Source organism: Patagioenas fasciata, chromosome 3 (genome assembly GCF_037038585.1).
Source record: "Patagioenas fasciata isolate bPatFas1 chromosome 3, bPatFas1.hap1, whole genome shotgun sequence".
Lineage (NCBI taxonomy): Eukaryota > Metazoa > Chordata > Aves > Columbiformes > Columbidae > Patagioenas > Patagioenas fasciata.
In genome coordinates this window covers 2025926-2045097 of record NC_092522.1, presented here as the reverse complement: position 1 = coordinate 2045097, position 19172 = coordinate 2025926, and the positions used below count along the sequence as shown (strand labels likewise).

General features: G+C 41.2%; 1 protein-coding gene across 6 annotated transcripts in view; it reads right to left on the bottom strand.

The window, feature by feature from the left end:
* CCDC85A (coiled-coil domain containing 85A) overlaps window positions 1–19172 on the bottom strand; it is a 209549-nt gene that overhangs the window by 34874 nt on the left and 155503 nt on the right. For all 6 annotated transcript variants that reach the window (XM_071805634.1, XM_071805637.1, XM_071805638.1 and 3 more), the window contains one exon: window positions 16760–16866. The gene's annotated coding sequence lies outside the window, so the exon portion shown is untranslated. The remainder of the gene's footprint in view (window positions 1–16759; window positions 16867–19172) is intronic.

Here is a 19172-nt window from a genome sequence, read left to right as displayed (position 1 = left end):
AACAAAAACAAAACCACCCATTTAATTAAACTGAACCTTCTCCAGAAACATGTTCTACTCCATGTCATGTTGATTTTCTTGAGCAGAAATGGAAATAAACCGTTGACTAACCCCAGATTTTGTACAGCTTTAAGTGAGGCTTCTCGGCCAAATTCCAAGGAAGAGGATGCTGGATCAAATGCCAGAAAAAACAATGGAAAAATTTCAGTTACACTGAAAGGGTTTTAGATGTGGACCATCTACTGTGCTCTCTTGGCAGAGCTCTTTGCATTTACACCAGCAAAAATGCTCACAATTTGGGAAATACCCTTTTTGTGCCTGTCATACAGCTACCTTATCCCAAATACATTCTGAAGTACTCCTCCATACTGACCACACAGTATATCACTGAAATTGTAGTCACTTAGACAAGTTATGCCATCAACAGGGCATCTGAAGTCCAGAATAACTTTATCAGCTCCTTATCTACCAAATGAAGCAATTCACTCTGCGGCAAGTGCATTAGCACCTGCATTTCAACATCCGCTCCTGGGCATATGAATAGAAACCAGTGCCATTCTGGAATTCACTCATCTACAGTACAGCTCATAAACTGGTACCCAAAGTACAAGCACCTAACATTTACTAACAAGGATATCAGAGTCAACAAAACCCAAACCCTGCTATCTCCACACAAAACCCCTGAAAATTGTCTATACACTTAAAATCAAGTATGGGAGTAGCCCAATATAATTCAGCCTCATGTAAAGTTAAGCATATATATGCAGCATCAGTTTAAATTTATTTAGGAGCGAAGTAACTGGTTTTTTTTCAACCCAACATTAGATCTTCTCTCAGTAGATGTTTTCCTTAATGTTCACCACTAGAAAGCATAATCTATATATATTTTTTTTTTTTCTTTTTCCCTAAAGAGATTAAATGCAATTATTGCTGGAATTTGTCCTACTTCTCTACTGAACTGCTACAGAAGCCCAGTAACATTTTCACTAGACTTAATTAAAACTCACGTTAATAAGTTAAAATGTAGTGAACCAGACATAGCAAATATTTTCTTATAAGAAAATATGTTATATAGTTTATTATATTGTCTATATATTTTATATTTAACATAAATCAGAATGCATGGTTATTAAATATAAAGTGTACAAATACATACTATGTATACTTTTAAATGTAAGCAAATTGAACTGACTTCAATACTTCCTAAGCTACATTGCTTTCCCTTATGGTAGGTAAAGAAATCACTTACTGATTTATCATATGGCTAAAACCAAAGCGTTGAGGCTCTGAGCTGTAAATCAGGATTTCTGGAGTCCCTGTGCTATCACTAAGCAGCCGGTGCAACCTGTGCTGTGCTCTGTCCAACCACCTGTTATTTCTTGAAGCACTTTGGAGGCCATTAAGTCAGATTTCTTTGAACCCCTGAAATGTTAGGCCATATAGAAGTACCACAAATTGTTAAAAATACAAATTACTACTAAAAGTAGAGTAAATTATTCTTGCTGAGTGATTGGGACACGCACAGAATCACTCCCTTCTCATCATTTGGCCCAGTTTTCACCATGTGGACAACAAACATATTGACAGCTGGCAAAACTCTGCCTGGGTTGCAAACGTATTTGTTTTTGAAGACAGTACCTCATGCAAATACCATCTGCTCTGCAGCGAGCAGTAAGCAGCAGACAATAAACAGGTCTGGGCTAACCAGCCAAGCTCCTTCCCCATGCCTATTAGCTGCAACTTGAATTACTCCTAGAAGCAACATTGTCCCTGGCTTTAAACCCCAGCTTTTGGAGTTAGCATGGTGTCAGAGGGAGCAATCGCTCCTCGCTCTGGTCTGTCAGCTCACCTTCCTCACCCAGGCAGAGAACGCACATGACTTTTCTTAGGTCCTCCTCCTGTTTCTACGGGTTCACTCTTTTCAAAATATCAAGATGCAGTTACCCCACGGTAGAGGAAAAAAAGGTAGAAAACTTAATGCAGCGCACATCTGATTTTCCTGGTCAAGCACAACCCACAGGAAGCCAGGCTTGGTTTAGGCCTCAGTCCAATTAAACACCATAGGAAAACAAGGATTACATGAACTTTTTACCATTTTGCTGATTTGGCACCACTAACTAACTGCCCATCACGTGGATCAGTAAAACAAACTAAAGCAAACACAGCCCCGCAGCATCCTGGTTTGAGTGAATAGATTTGAGGTATATATTACATGCTATGACAGAGGTGTATTGTAAAGAACACCTATATTGTTTTATTGGACATAAAGGAGAAAATGTGCTGCAATAAATTGTAAAAGTTACGCCTTTTAGCATCTATATGGCCACTTTAGAAATTTAAGACCTCACCTTTAAAAAGTGAAACAACTAAGCTATAATTCATATTTATTTCGCTCTTCCACTTCCCCATCCAAGTTCATTCCTGTGAGTCTGCAAACTTCTGTGAAACACTAAGTGATAAATAACTATTGCTCCTGACTTCAAATTAATCCAGGGTCATGCATATCTTTATAGAAGAATTAAAGCTTTTTGGGATCCCAGCCCTCTGGGTCCGGATTTGCTTTGGGTAATGACAACTGCCAAAGAGAATACGGGCTTATGCGGTATTTTATGCTCCCTTTACCAATCAATACACTGTAATACACAAGTACACACTGAGAGGCAAAGTTACAAAGAGTTACACTCACACAAGCCCCATCAGCCTCCCAGCATCGAAGCAGCAGCTTTCAGCACTACTTCAGCTTCCTTTGTGTCTTTGCCTGCAGTTGGTGCCTGTCGTGCCCTCAGCTGGAGGACAAAGCTCAGTCACTGCAGAGGGTTGCAAATGAGTGGCTGATTACAGTGCACAATTAAGAGGCAGCATGCAGGTCCCCACAGACTGGTGCATCGTGTAACTTTCCATACTTCAAAGGTCAAGGAAAGTGAAGTTGGGAAGTTGGATTCCTGTTACTCAGGAAGCTCACTGCAAGCAGATTCTTGTCTTTTGGGCAATGCCTGAATATACATTTAGATATAGTTGCAAATGGCAAACCAGATGCTAAGGAGACGACAGCAAGCGAGTCTATTGCAAGCATGTGAGCTTCAGTCACCAGCCCAACCCAGGGGAAAAAACCACAACCTTATGAGCCTGGGAAGGTGATAAACTTTTCTACAAGGGTATAAGGATGTTCCTTAGCTACAAGCATGACTTGCATATACTCATTGTCTTTGAGACATCTGTCCCATAAATACAGTCTTTACACCATGAGACTGACGTGGCTTTCAGATTAAATTTGCAGCACTTTTCTGCTGAGTTTAATGATATTGTAGTTTGGGGAAGCAAACCTCTGCATGAGTTTTCAGATCTCTGCAATTTAGGCATATCCTTCCATATTTTCGATTACTACCTGAAATAGAGGCTTACCAGATTACAGCCCTCTGTGAGGAAACACAGCTGAAGAAAATAAAAGCTAAATGGTGAACACACTGTTCTCCTGTAACACAAGCCCAAGTGTATTTTCATTCTACCTGCACACCCCTCATTCCAGCTGTTACCATAAAAATGAAAACTGGGGCTGACACTACAAACCTCACAGGCTCAGTTTTCTCTCTGTAAATAAAACCAGTGGTATTTTTTCTCTGAACAACCTTTAGCAGCTTGATCCTGCCTCTGGGAACGATAATTCCCTTCCAAAAACCTGTCCAAAGGATAATTCACACAGAACCACAAAATGCCAAGGAAAACTACTGGAGAGGCTAGACCCTCTTGCACCATCTGTGCCCCAGGAGGTGCCACTCACTTGGATTTGCAAATCTTTTGGCTACTTTTCAGGTCCAGCGTACTCTAACATTTTTGTTCTATTTCTGCAAACTTCTTATGCCAGGGTCTGACCTTTACTAGATTCACTGTATGTTCACCTAGACTATTCAATGAATAAAGTTATATGCAATTTCTGTTCTTCCCTGTGTCTTTCAAGGGATGATTTTCTTGGGTATGATGGAGTCTATGCTGATATTTGGCAGATGCTTAAAACTCCAAACTAAACCACAAATCAAATTAGAAGTGGTAGGTTTGCACAGTCTGATGGAGAAAGAAAGACTGACACTCTTAAAACTATTTCTGTTCAAACTTTCTTTTCTGCCTCAGAGGATCAAAGCACTTTTCAATGAGGCTGAATTTCCCTGTTTGTGATGCCTTTGCTGGAGAGAGAGCACTCTCACAGGCTCCAGAGACAAAAGAGTGAAAAAAAATCTTTCATGTCTAATTTCAGTTTAACTTCTGTTATGATTCCCTGTCTCTGGCTCTAAATCATGATTTCCTTTGCCTTCTGAAGTAAGAGTAAACTCAAGTATTAAACAACAACCTCTCTTTAAGAAGAAAACAACTGGAACTTTTCATGTGTAAATGTACACATTTGTTCCAGAAACTTAAACTTAGTCATCTCTAACATCTCTTTCAAAAAATTGCACTGAATAAAAGTGGGATCTTTTTTCCCCTTTTGTTGTCTTTAACAATGAGTGATTTCAAAACAAGAGACAACTATGCACTCAAGATATAACAGTTATAGCAACTGAAGAGTTAATACTGAAAAGCTGATTTTATATTCATTTTCTGGACTTGAGTTCTTCTCTCATGCTTAAATATTTATATTGCGCTATTACTTCACAGAGACCAGAAAAGCACTTGCAAACACCTACGCAGCAGGTCAGCAAGTCCTGTACAAGTAAGATCTGCTAATGTTCCCTCTGGCCTAACCCACACAAAGACAGTTATAAAGTCAACCTTCAGATCTAACAATGAGAAAACAGGGACCCAAAACAAAAATGAGAAGATTTAGAATGAAAAGATAAGCGGAGGACATAGCACAGCCTTGATCTAGAGTTGATCTCATGCCCTCAACACTGCTGGAAGCTTTGACTGGAGCATGGCAGACATACCTACACCAGTCCCAATTTCATATACATTGGCTCCTCCAATAGCAGAGGCTTAATATAGAGCAAAATTATATTATATTATATAAAAGTCACTTGAGGTGCCCCAGGGCAATGAAGATGTCCCCTTACATACACTTGGACACAGAGGCTGAGCTCCTCTCAGCCATGCTGACAGCATTTCACGCCCATGGCTGGGGTTTGGGCATAAAAGTAGCAGATCACAGAGGAACAGATCTGTTGAAGTGGTCAGTGAGATACACAACCCCATCAGGCCCTGTAGCTGCACTGCTGCTAAGTCTGTTTAAAGAAGATCAAAAAATCATGCCCCATTAATTCTTTTTTTCCTGGAAGTTGTAAATATTGCTAGGTGTGTTATGCAAAAATTGTAACACAATCCTAGTATGCAAGTAAAAAAAAATACTTTCCACTACCTAGGACCAGAAGTATATAGAAAGAAGTTTAAAATGTAGAAGCAGACAACCAGCAAAACTTGTTGTGTTTGTTCTTGCCAGAATGATGCTCCAAATTCCCCAGGAAACACATTTCCTTATAAAGCACAAGTGTTATTTTCAAATGAGCTTGAAATCCCACCAGGGCTCACCAGACACACGTATGCTCACAGACACAAAGCCACATGATGCCAAAGGAAACTCCAGAAAGATTTCCAGTATATTTTTGCTCGCAGCATGGTATACAAGGCCCACAGCCGATTTCCAATGGCACTTGTGCAAGTGTCAAGCCCCATTCTCACATCCTTATCCACAATGCAGCAAATCCAACTTTAATTGGGTATTTAAGTTACTGTGGAAGCAAAATTCCAACACCCCTAACACGTTTCCTTCCAGGGCAGCAATCGGGTGTTATTCCATAAACCATCTTACTCATTTAGGTAATAATGGCCCAGAGCCGAGTCCCAGCACTGCAGAGCCCCATGAGCAAGGGCGCTTCAGACACTGAAACCAGGGCTATGGCATAAAAAAGTAGTAACTTCTGACTGTGTAATTATCAGATGCGTCATTATGCATGTGCACGATGGAAGGAGAGGACAAACTGAGGTCACTCAAGAAACTTTGATTTTGGCATTTCTTCACCTCCAAGTGTCTGACTTTGCAGGTTTAATAATATTCTTGTCATGAAGGGGTTTTGTTTAATTTAAATATAGATTATGGGTTGCTGTCTATTGGCAGACACCCGCAGCATTGGCTGAATGCAGTTTAAAACAGCAAACCTTCCCTCCACTGAAAACACCTGCTTTAACTACAAGATCATTTCACTGCAGGTGTTACACTCTGAGTGAACCAGAAGCCTCATTTTGATTCTGTGATATGCCCAGGGATGACAGCATCATTTAATGTACCCATCAAAAGTTACTAACTTGGTCATAATTGAATGGGGGCTGTTGAATCTGACCTTTCTTTTAAATTACTATCACAGACTTCTGATGGGTTTCTCAGAAGTTGTTGTTATTAACAGGAATATTACAGGAATAAAATCAGCTCCTTAAAGACAGTAATCACAATGCTTAAACAGAACTGGTACTTGCAAATAATCTGCTGACGTATCAAGAACTGTCTCGTCCCTCAAGAAAGACAAGGATTGAGACAAATATATTGAGTGGTAGAGATAATTATAATTATATCAACAGAGTTAATCAATTGTTTCACTAAAAGTAATAGAGTGAGTGAATTAACTGGGACAGAATTTAAGTGGGATATGAAGTTACTTTACAGCATGTCCTGTGGTCAACAGGCACAAGCTGATCTTTTTGTCTTCCACACTTGGTTTGTGATGGATATTAGCTGGATGGTGCAGGATACTGACCTGATGCTGGGAACTTGCAGCTATTATACGAGATACTGCAGCCATTTATTATTATTAATGGTAGATTTGCAGGTAAGGTTAATAAGCAACACAAGGGAACAAATTCCTAAGCCACTGTTAAAACCTCAATGGTAACTGAATCATTTTGAAGATGCCCCCTTTTCATTCTTATTTCTAAATTAGAAGTGAATAAACTGCTCAGTCATTCAGGAAGAAGGGAAAAAAAAACCCTCAGTCATATATAACTGTTAGTTTACTATTAATCTTTCTCTAGTGCTCACACTAGGATCAGTGCTGCAATGGGTCTCAGCATCTGCTCTGTAGATATCACTTTTTTTCCTCACTGGAGGAAAAACTAAAGTAATGTGTTTGGAAGATGACTACTTATTCATGGAAGATGACTACTTATTCATGGAAGATGTGCAATACACACAGCAATGATAAATACTTCCCTAACGATCTTGCCTCTAAGCATGTCTCAGTCCCAGGTTGAAGGGACCATCTCTAGGTTCAAGACAAGTGTTTGTGCTTTGGCCTTTTCTGCTAAGAAAGAGGCTAGTTTTTATGTGTGCATGTCTTTTTTTACCATAACCCCCCCATTTCTCATGGTCCTAGTAAAGAGTTATCAGACCACTGCCAGTAATGCCTAAGCAAGAGCCCTGACTGCTCTGTGTGGTCCAATAGCCCTCTGTTCAATAATCCTCTTTACTCAATTTAATATGCCAAATGCCATCTTGTGAGCTAAAGTACCATTTACAGAAATCAATGTATAACTAAGTTACTAAGCATGTGAAATTGGCTACAAATAGCAAAGGCATTCTTCCATTGAGGATTCAGATTTTTTTATACCATGCCATAGTTTCCAGCTGTTATTGCAATTTCTTAAGTATAATTATACATAGCTAGTGCTAAATTGAGTTTACAACCTTCTGAAATTCCCTGTCCTCATTTATTTTTCTGCCCCAACAAGTCTAACTGCCAATAACAGGAAATATCCACCCCATTTACAAAGAGAAAAACATTATACTTAATTCCACAGATATATCAACTTAAACACCATAAATTTTAATCCTGGGCATTGGAAAAGACACTTGGCTGTGTACTGTGCTATCTACACTGACTCAGTATATGCAATGGCTATGTGATACAAGTCACTAATGACACCACAAGCTTTTGGAAATGGAGCATATCTGGACGCCGTGAAGCACCATGCCAGCAGCTATGTATTACCCACCCTAGCATCCAGCCTTTTATCTGGCGTTTGGCCAAAGCCAATAGGACTAATTACCCTGAGATGTTTTTTTTACAAATGGAACCGCTGACATTAGATACAATCTGAGTGCTCCATACTGAGCACTGTGCATCAGGCGAACAAACAACTGCCAATTTTTTTTTCCTGTGGAGAAAGCAGCTATTTGTTCCTGCTCACTCCAACAGAGAAAGTCATAGCTCAGTTCTCTGGAGCTTCTGCTCCTGGGAGACAGCAGCAGAGAGGATCTGCCTTTTACCATTACGAAAAAGATGATTCTCACAGTGGTTTTTATTGAAACACTAGCCTGTCGATCCCCTTTCGTTAAATGCAATTCCTGGTTGCTTTTCACAGATCACATTTCCACATATCCTTCATAACGTTCCCACTGCTGAGTTTCATCTAGTCAGGTTCAACACACAGACACAAAATTTCCTGTTATTGAGAATCCCACAGACTCCTTCGACCCAGCATTCATACAAAAGCTTTCTGATAATCATCTGCCCTCTGCAAGAGCTATCAGATTTCACATCATAGCCAACCATACAGCTTACGATCTCGCTGCAACTTGCTTTTGGCACGTGGCAGTGGGCAACTAGTGTGACACAGGGTTCCTGGCAGGGGGAGCAGAGGCACGAACAAAGCTGCCATGCAGCTCCAGTGCCTCCAGTCATCACCCAGAACAGTCTGCAGCCACCGCCACGGCTCAGCCCAGTCTCACAGCTAGGATTGTGCTGGCACCAAAAAGCACTGTTGATATTTACCCTGACCCTCTGAAAAATCAGTGGTAAAGGAAATGAAATACCAACAGGAATAAGAGTCTCTGTTTGCTTAGGATGACAAAACCAGCGAGGTTATTTGAACAGGAGAGCAAATCTGTCTCTTTTGCAGCTGGTGATATTTTAGATGACACTGAGAAGCCGTTTTCACTATTCCACAGATGCTCTTCTGGTCTGTGACTACAGACATCTTCAGGTCTATCAGATACTGTTATACCATCTCACAGTTTTTACACAACTCACCTTTACACTACCAAAGCTGTACGTATGACAGCAAAGTGGCTGCATCGACTCCAGTATGCTGCCTCACCCTGTGCCTGAATCCTGACACACACTTCAGAGCCTCCTGGGTGTGAACTGCAGCTGCACACTGCTCTTACTTGAGAATATTTACTGGAGGGCACCAAAGCAAGAGATTTCATTTTTTTCCTTATTTGCATTAGTCATTCCCCACATCCTAAGGATCCTGCACTGAGGCCTCCTGGGAATCCATCAGAGACATGTCCTCTCCTGTCGACACTAGCTCAGGAAACAGTGGTTGTTAAAAAGCTAAAGCCATCACAAAAATGGCAAATTAATAGCAGTATTTAGCATAAGAAAAACACTGAAGTTCCTTCTCCTTGAATGAGAGGATCTGCATATGAGAATGTGTATCTGGCTATATGGACAGTACGGTATAAGGAAGGGCACACAGAAAGACTCCCAGGAATGTTTCTCCGTGAGAAGGACTCTTTCCCTGAGAGTCTACAAAGAACGTCTTTTGTCTTGCCTGCTGTCCCATTTACTGTGCTGCTGTACAGGTCAAGAGAAGCCAGCTCATGGTGTTCAGTTACAATTGAACACATTTTTCAATCACCCGTCTCCAAAGGAGCACAGGCACCGTGCTGCCATGGCCACCTTCAGACCTGAGGGTTCAGGGCAGGGTCTGTCACTTCTGCAAAGTTTCAAGGGCGCTCCCTTCCCCTCTCTGCATGGTACAAACGAGGTTGCCTCAGCAGATGACTGCACCATTTTGAAGCACTTTTTCCACTGCTGCGGACATCTCTGCAGGCTGCAAGTACTTGGTCCAGTTTTCACCAAAGTCATATGAATTTTGAAACACAGTGACTCTGCAGCCTTGGCCAAGGATTTCAACTGCATTCCCCAAGCGTTATGCTCGCTGTGCAAAAAAGCACCTGCAAAGCATTTCTTCGTGATATTTACTTTGTAAAATTAAAGCACAGGGAGAAAAAAAAAAAAAAAAACACTAAACCATTTCCTTTCTGCTATTCCTTAGTTTACGTAATCAGTCAATTGTAAATGTCAAATGCCAATGGTGCATTAGAAAAGGATCACACTGAAAAATTCTCCCTTGGAGGCCAGAGCCTGAATCCCTCACCAGTCCTAAAACCACTCTAATCTCACATAAAACATCCTACAAGAGGACCGTGCACAGTAACACCTAATGTAGCCATCAAAACTGCAGTAGCGTGGGAGTTAAAGAGACTCCAACAGCACGTGTGCAGGGGGTTCACCCTATGCTAAATTTTAAGCAGTAGCCCTCTGCTTCAGACAGCTCTGTCCAGGTTTAACAGGGAATACTGCGAGATCTGAGCTCATTAGAGGAGCAGGTGGGGATGTCTGCAGCTGAATAAGCAGGTTGCTTTGGGAATAACATGAAACAGATGTCCTGTCTTCGCACTCCCTGAACATTTTCTTCAAATAAATTGCAAGTGCAGGGTTTAAGGTTGAATCTGTCATTTATCTCTTTAGCAACTCCTCTTCTGTTTTCTCTGTCTGTTTTCTTTCACAGTAGCAAATCTTTTCTGTAAGCGGATGACTTAAGAAGCTAGAGAGCAAAAAATGCTTTTTGATTGAGCAAGGGAAATGAGTTTACTGAAGCTTCAAGTAGAGAATAGTGGGAGGTGCTCTGCACATGGTCCAAGATAGGCACATATTCAAACAGTGTCAAAGCTCACTGAAGAAAAATCCATACCAGGCTTTACTGAGGGGATTTCCCTTCAAGATATTTTCGCAGCAACATTTATTGTTCAGGTTGGGAAGGGAGCTGGGTTTTTACATATGCTAAGTATAGCTTGTGGTCTGTTATTTCAGCACAGCAATGCACTTTCATATCAAATGCCTGAAATAGATGAGGGGACACTGGTTCTGATTACATACCCAAGTCCTGGGAAATAAGCAGGTCTAGAACCATTCATGGTTACCAACAACATGCTCTCTTTAAATAAGAGATTACTTAAAGCACATACAAAAGCAAAGGAGACTTGATTCTTCTTTGTGCGTTAAGATTTTGCTTTGAAAGACCAAAGCAACCAGCCTTCTACAAACAGGCGATGTATTGGGATCTCACCCCAGCCTCTAGCAGAAGGCAGCTATTGGTCACCAGAAAGCCCCTACCACTCACCATCTACAAGTGACACCGTGAGGTTTCTTCTGGTTAGGCAACCAGCCCCCTTTGTCAAGGTCCAGGATTTGCATTTAAAAACATACTGCACAAGTGATGTGCAAGGGACTAAAAAACAGGCAACAAACCTCTAAGACTATATTAGTGGAAAAAAATCGGACTTACAGGTCCACTGTCTTTGCTTACGATTGACAGCTTAACCCACAGTGATAAAGGAATGTCATTTACTGTCTACTATACTGCCTATGCCGCTGGGATGACTTTTCCTATGTGCAATTCTCTTAACAATAAATCAGCATCGTGCAAAAGAAACTACCGAAAATCTGCACAGAGAGTTAGTTCAAGTTTCAAGTCAAAGAGGCAATAATTCACCAACTCCATCAGCACAACCAGAAGTTGATGCAAAATAAATTCCATGGGAGTTTGCAAAAAAGTCAGATGACAATAATACCTTAGTAAGGCAGAACATATTTTATGCATCCTGCTCATTAGTTGCAAAGCCTGTCTGCATGACTGTTTTTTCTCATTTGAATTAATCACACTGTATATTATGAAGAGACCCGCTGAGCCCTTTAGTACATAAAGCATTTAAAAGATGTTATTAAAAAAGTTATTCTGGAATTTTGCAATTACACATATATTTGTACACTTGCATTTAATTGCTTGTCTTACTGTCAGTCCACATCAAGCTAAAGACACAGGAGTCTGTTTACGCAGACGGAGTTTTAGAGCCATTATAGGCACGCTTACAAGAAAGTAACAGAATTATTCTTCTGGAAAGGCTATAAATTTTAAAACTCAAGTCACAGAGCAGCTGTTTGGCATAAGCAGATTTGTCAAATTATTTCATATTCAGTTTATACAGCATCTCAACTTTGATATACATTGCAGTTCCAAAAACAGGAACCCAGAAAACCCATCTTCAATCTAGGGCATGAATAGTGCCAACAACCTCAAAACAACACCACGTACTGAAGCTCCTCTATGTGCGGTATCTCAGTTAATCTGGAGCCTTAAAACTTTTAAGGTACAGAAAAATCCCTTTGCAAGTCAACAAAGCCAACTGTCTGTCTACTGATATACATCCCCTCACATGAACTAAATGTCAATCTTAAAAAGAAATTCAACTTTTTTGCTTCAGCCTTTATAGGAAGACACTTTTGCTAGCCTGACATTCTCTTCCAATTGATAGAATAAAAGCAGTGGCTGCTAGTTTATCCCCATTTGCTCCTGCACCAGACAGCTCTTCTCCCTCTCGTGTTCAGCCTCAACCTATTCATAGACAACAGCAAAAAATGTCCAGCCTGCCCTTAAAGTGAGACTTAGGCACTGATTTTTGGGCTACAGCCTTGGTTTTGTGTACAAGCCAGACAAGAACCATTTCTGCACACAAGAGGTCTTCGCTCTGCTAACATTCAAAGCAGGAGAATAACAGGGTATGAATTTCCGAGCCCAAACAATCTTATGTTGTAAAATACAACAGACAAACAAGTTTCACTCAGACACCCAAGGACTGAGTTGGTAAAGGTTGACGCAAGGGCAGCAAACCCAAGTGCTAAATGGATAAAATGGCATCCCCAGCAGTTTTTTTCCTCATTCATTATCAGTGCATTTTTAGAGTCACCACATAACCCCGTGCACCCTTCCCCACAGGGCTATCAGTATTGAGTCATTTGTCAGCAGAATATTGTCACATTTTACAATATCACCCTTAAATACGAGAGCCCTCACAGGACAGTGCTGGAGGTTATTGATTTTGAACCACTGACGCAGCAGACAGCAGCCCCCCCCAGCAGGAGAGATGCCCAAGGTCAAATGCCTTCTTAAAATACACATTTGGCTACCAGGAGTTTCATTAAGTACAGTAAACCATCACGTATTGACTGGCGGCACTATTTATAAATAATCAGCCTGTACAGTGCTGACCCCTTTTTTATTTAATGAAATTTGTTTTGTCTTGTCAGCGTCAGGTATTTTGAGTTAGCGCAATACTGTGACCTCTCCCACACTAAAAATGAAACTGTATATAAAGACTGTCATAAAAGCCCAGCAGTAGCAACAGCTCCCGGAAATAGCATATATCTATTTAAGTAATGCAAACAAGATGTCAAGTCTTCAAAAACATAAGCTGTTAAACCAAGCACCAAACCATCCATAAATGTTTGCATACCGCAGAGCAAGATACAGCTCTCTCCTTCATTCAGCCTCCATAAAATAAATAATATATTATGCGCAAGCAAAATTTGTGTTATTGCAGCAGTGACAAGTCATCTTGAATTAAAGCATTCAAGAATTCAAGCTCTCGCTCTTCGTGCATTTCCTAAAGGAAAAGAATTTCCTAAAGCAGTATTTCTTGCACAGGAGCTGCCATGTCCTGGACCACTGTGGGCCGAGCCAGAGGGCAATGATCAGGGCTGAGCTTCAGCAGAGCCACCCAGCTCAGAACTCCCAGACAGGGGCCAATTTCCCACTGCCCTCAAATGCGATGCTTTCGTAGTCCTGCACTGCTTTTTCCTCCTGGTCCCAGAATTAGCAGGACCTTTACCTACCGTAGGCTAGCAAAAACTCATTTTGAATTAATGGTCTTTTATTACCTTATGGACTTTCTTTATTTCTAATTCTATTCTTTATGTCACAGTGGTACAGCTAGGGATCTCTCCTCTTCCTCCTGCCCCACTGCTGTTTTGCTCACCTGACCTTTAAATTCTTCTGTAGCATCCATAAGGTGTGGGAGGGGAAAGGAACCACAACCAAAAAATCCAGGAAACAGAAGCTTTTAACTTCAGGCCATACTATATTTAGCAGATCCCTGGTGTGTCGCTATGTTTTTAATTGCTGTTGTCAGAATACATGTGTGAGAGGTAGCTGCTGTTTTATGAAATAAGAATCCTTTATACCAGGGTGTTATGTGTCTGACTGTCATGTGACCAGTTAACAGGAGTGTGAACTGTCAGGATCAAACCCAGAACCTGTTATTTGCCTATGGCTAAACTTGCTCTGAAAAGTTGGTTAGTTTTGTTTCTGTGCATGTACAGACCCATTCACACAGAAAGAGGTGCATTTTTGATGTGAGCATACACATTTATACATACTATATCGCATCACAATATTTTCATTTGCAAGCGAGCAGTGTTCAGTGATGTAACGTGTAATGTATATGGGGAATGGAGAGATACAGAGTTATTACAAGGCAAGATTAAAACTCTTTGGTTGATCTGTATTGATTTTACTTTTGCAGTACTGTCTGCCTGATCATACATCTTCCCATTTCCACCCTGCTGCTGGGCAGGAGGTGGTGCATGATTCGTCTCAGACTGCAGAGCACGGCGTGTATCTGCGTAGCAGAGAAAAAGCCACCAGCATCCTTGAGTGGTTACAAATTATAGACCTCTCACTAGGGGACCAGACTGGAGGCAGGATCCAGTTTTTAGTGTGCCAAAGCCAAATACAGCTAAATTACACTCTCATCTGCTTTAACGAACAGACACAGTACCAGATGCAGTCTCCAGCGAGTCCTTGCCCCGTGGCCAGGGCCACCTTGTGTGGCCACCTGCACCACCACATGCACGAAGCATGGAGGGGCCATGTTGCAGGGGGAGACTCAGTTCAGAGCCTGCCACCCTCAGATCAGGTTTAGCTTTTGTGCCAGTGCACACACACCTGTAACAGACAAAATCACCTTGGGAAGCAAAAGCAAGTGCTGCACAATGCACGTGCTGAGTGAGAGCACCAGCACCTCCATACTGAGCAGCCGCAACAGCTGCAGTGCTGCCTTTACCATGGCACCAGCACAGAAGTCCCTTCCTTTCCTTGCAACCCAATACAGCTGATCCAGGAGCATCTCCTGCATAACCAACCAGTTCCTACCCCTCCTATCTGACTGAAAAGCAGATTATCTGAAAGCAGGAAGCACAAACCCACATTGCCTTTTCAACCTTGTTAGCATTTGCCAAGCATCATTTCAACCCTGACATTATAGATGTTTAATAGGTCCATACTGAAAGTCTCTGAACCTTGCAATCAATACGACTGAGCCACTGCACAAAATTTACCATTGATCCATGTTTCACTTCATTAAACATTAGTTTTACAAGGTTCAAAATGGGTCTGCTTAAAATTGTTTAAGAACCTGTGGCTGCATCATCAGCTCTAAACGGTCACGCAAGACTAATTGTAGGCAAACCTGCTAGTTATTTATTGCTGTACAACAATATCAAATTGGCAAACTCCCTTTTAAAAGTTTGTAATGTGTTCAGCAGTATTTGCTTTAAGCTCAAATACTTTGACAATACTACTTAACAATAATCCTTTTGGATTCAGACAAGGTAACATCCAGCTGTTCCCAATGCACATTCACCTGTAGGTACTGCAAAAGTGATGCTGCAAATACAGATTAATTACACCCCTGAGAAGCTGCTGTCACACAGCATTTCAGCTGTCTCACTACTGTTAAGGAAGGAAAAATTGTACAAAATTTGCAACAGGTTGGTAGCAGGGAATGCCCTCAGCTTGTGCATTGTACAAGGGCAGGACTGTCCATTTGAGGCAGAAAACACTTGCAGAATTTGTGTGTGCACATTGCAACTCACCATGGATGATGCAAGTTTCAAGGCAGCAGCACTTTCTCCGAATGCCACTGCTGCCTGAGTGCAGCCACTGCTGAGCTGCCCACCCTGTGGGCTCCAAGGAGGAACTTTCTTCGAAATTCTTCAAACTTTAAATATCTATTTTTTAAAAACCCACCAGCTTCTCTGGAGAAAGCAGGCACAAGTGCTACAGCACGTGCCATGAGTCACTCAAAGACCATATGATCCTGAAGTGGACTAAGGACTAAGCCATACAGATTTGCAGCAGTATTAACAGGCACACTCAGTAAATTAATAATCAATTCTGCTTTTTGGTTTGTTTCTTGATCCATACACAAAACCTGGATTCCTGAGCCAGGGTGGCTGAGAGAATCTGTCAAGCCCTTAGTCTAGAGGCAACACGCTGCATGGGATAAACAATGAGGGTTGATAGCAAACCATCACTCCCCTACCGCCACTAACAAACACCATTATTCATCTTCCAGACAAGTTTAATATTTTAGTGCAAATGGTTTTATGTACTGGTATTTCCTCATTTCTATGGCCTTGGGTTGCTAGCCTACATATTTTCACTTTCACAGCCAACGGGTAGCAATTGAGAAAAATATTGTACATTCATTACAGAGTAAAAGGAAAAAAAATCCCACATCGACTTAATTCCTTCATGCTCTGATATAATGGACTTCACTCTTTATTCTTGCCTCCTGTAATTTTTTAAACCCTCTGCCACTATAAAATTAATAGCAAGTCCTGGATTCGGTAAAAATCTATTTATGCAAATAACTGGAAAGGTTGCATACACCATCAGATATTAATCAACATTCTTTAAAAATAATATGTATAAATATATATTTAAAGCGTATCAGTTGCTGACAATCTTTGCCACCTACCCCTTGCAGATGCACCAGAGCAGTCATCCCCAAGCAGGGGTCTCCTTGCTGCCCTTCAGCTGGGAGCTGCTTTTGCAAACGGAAATTTGCTCAAGTGTTTTGGAAATTGCTACTCACTTTTGCTTGTGTCGAGCGCCGAGGCGACAGTCCAGTAAATGGGAGCCACAATGCCTGGAGATATCGCTTCTCTCTGTGCAGAACTGCAGCCTTCAGAGGAAACATTCCTGTTTAAGAATTGGGTGTCAGAATTAGACCAGGTTTACAGCCCAGAAACAGCAGTTCCCTTGTTCACAAGGCAATTAGACACTACAAAAAACAGAAAAGTGTCGGTTTTACATTGGTACTTCATCTTAGAGAGCTGTGAACTGCCCAATAACAAAATCTCCCAGATGCCATTTCTGAGGTGTTACACTTCAGTCGTTCTTCACTCTGCCAACAAATGGGAGCAGCAAAGTTCTGAGGTAAATCTTTTTTTGGTTGCTAAAGCTGCACGGCCAGGCCAGGAACACACATATACATGTCCAGATTCGGAGGGTTGGCACTGCATACCGTGATTAAAACCACCCCTGCAATCACTTCACAAGGTGTTTCTCAGCACCTGCTAAAGCTCCATTAGCAATAGCATTCACAAAATTCTCCTCCTTTGTGGATTATTTCTCTGCATCCCCCAGTTTTGCTTTGAGGAGATAAGCTCTGCCAATGGCAGTGGCTGGAAAGCAGTCCCTTTGATTTTATGACTAATGCATCAACAACGTTTTTGTTGTCACTGTCTGCAGGATAAATGGTATTTCTCTGACACACTGAAATTCATACACAAAATAAACAGATATTCCTACACGAGAAAGGGAGTAGAGAGTCACTCCAGTCACAGATCAGCACAATTCTGCAAGGCCTGGCAGCCTCTGCTAATTTGCCTGGCGCACCCACAAAACCAACTCCAGCACTAAAGCAGGAAAGGGGAAAGACTGAAATCAGCTCTTGTCTACAAAGTTTCATTCCTCTGAGTATCAACAAAGCACATATGGTCTTTTCTCTCAGTGAAGACCACTCCGCACCTGGAAAATTCAAGTTAGGAAGAGAGACCAGAAGGCAAAGGGGAGAAATCTGTTTGTAGAAGCGCTTGGCTTTGCAAACTGAGCTGTGCTGCTCTAATCAGCAGCAACTGTTCCTGTGCACAGCAGTACTATATGCAAATCAAATGTCTCTCAAACAGATGAAGGCATTTTCTTCATATAAATAAATATTTTGCACTGACTTAGAAAAAAAAAAAAAACAACAAACCCAAAACCAATAAAAGCCAACAAAATAAACAGGTGTCTGTTGGAATTTTTAAAACAGAGGAAAAACGTGTTAATAATAATAATGGTGTTAATAACGCTGTTTGGGATCTGCCTTTTGTTTCTGGAATTGTTTTGAAGGCACAGGGATGAAGCCAGAAGCAGATTGGAGGGACCTTCCCCCAGAAGCAGAGTTCAAAAAGCAGTATTCTTCTGAGGACTGTTCCCAAGGTAAGGCACTCGCACACACCTCCCAGTGGTATCATAAAAAATGATGCCACATCACATACTAAGATAAATGCTAAGCTAAGACCAAACAAAGAGTGTGTTTTAGCACCAGCCTCCATAAACCCCAAGTAAACCCCAATACAGACCTGTCTCTACCACCAGTTTACAAAGTGCCAGCACTAAGCATGTTCACAGGGTTATCCTTCAAGGCACAGATACGACCCATCTGAGAGACTCTTCCTTAACAAGAAGTTTTAGCAAAGCATCCACTGAATCACAGACCAACACAAAATGAATTTAAATTCTGACGAGCAGAGGAACACCTTGTCAATGCAAAGCTATCCCCTGTTATATCTCCACTCCCTCATCGAGTCGTTCTGAGCTGCACAAATTAGTTACGCAGGAGTGAACAGGAATGGGAGATATCTGATAGATGCTGTAAATTTCCTGAAGCCTTTTGAAAACCTAAGCTTCAAAATGAGGAAGACATCTTTTAAAACTCCTTTAAGCTGATTTTTAATTGCAAAGTATAGATCACTGCACTTCACCCTTTTTGTTGTTGTTACAGCATGGCTGTATTTTGATGTAATTCAACTAGAACTGTAGTTTGTCAAGGATTATACCTTAGCCGTGTCCTTTTGATAAATACCTAATTGTTCTAGTAAGCTCTACTATACTTATTTACGAGATCAAGAGCGCCTGCAAAATACAACTATTTTTGATCACAACAATTAGATTTCCACTGTTTATGGACCAGATTTTCCTAGGAAGTACAGAGGGGACAAATCCAATTACAGCTGAGGTATATCAAACGGCATTAGTTCAGGAGCTTACCGAGTGTATTTAGCTTTTATTGCAGTATCTCTGTCACTTCCTTTCAAAACACATTATCATTTTTACCACAGTTACAGGTTTACAATCTCTGGTTCCCTTCCTGGGCCTCAGGTTATTCCCAGTAGCCACAAATGATGGCGATTTATCAATAGTCACAAATGAGGGACATATCCTTTCCACCAATCGTGGTA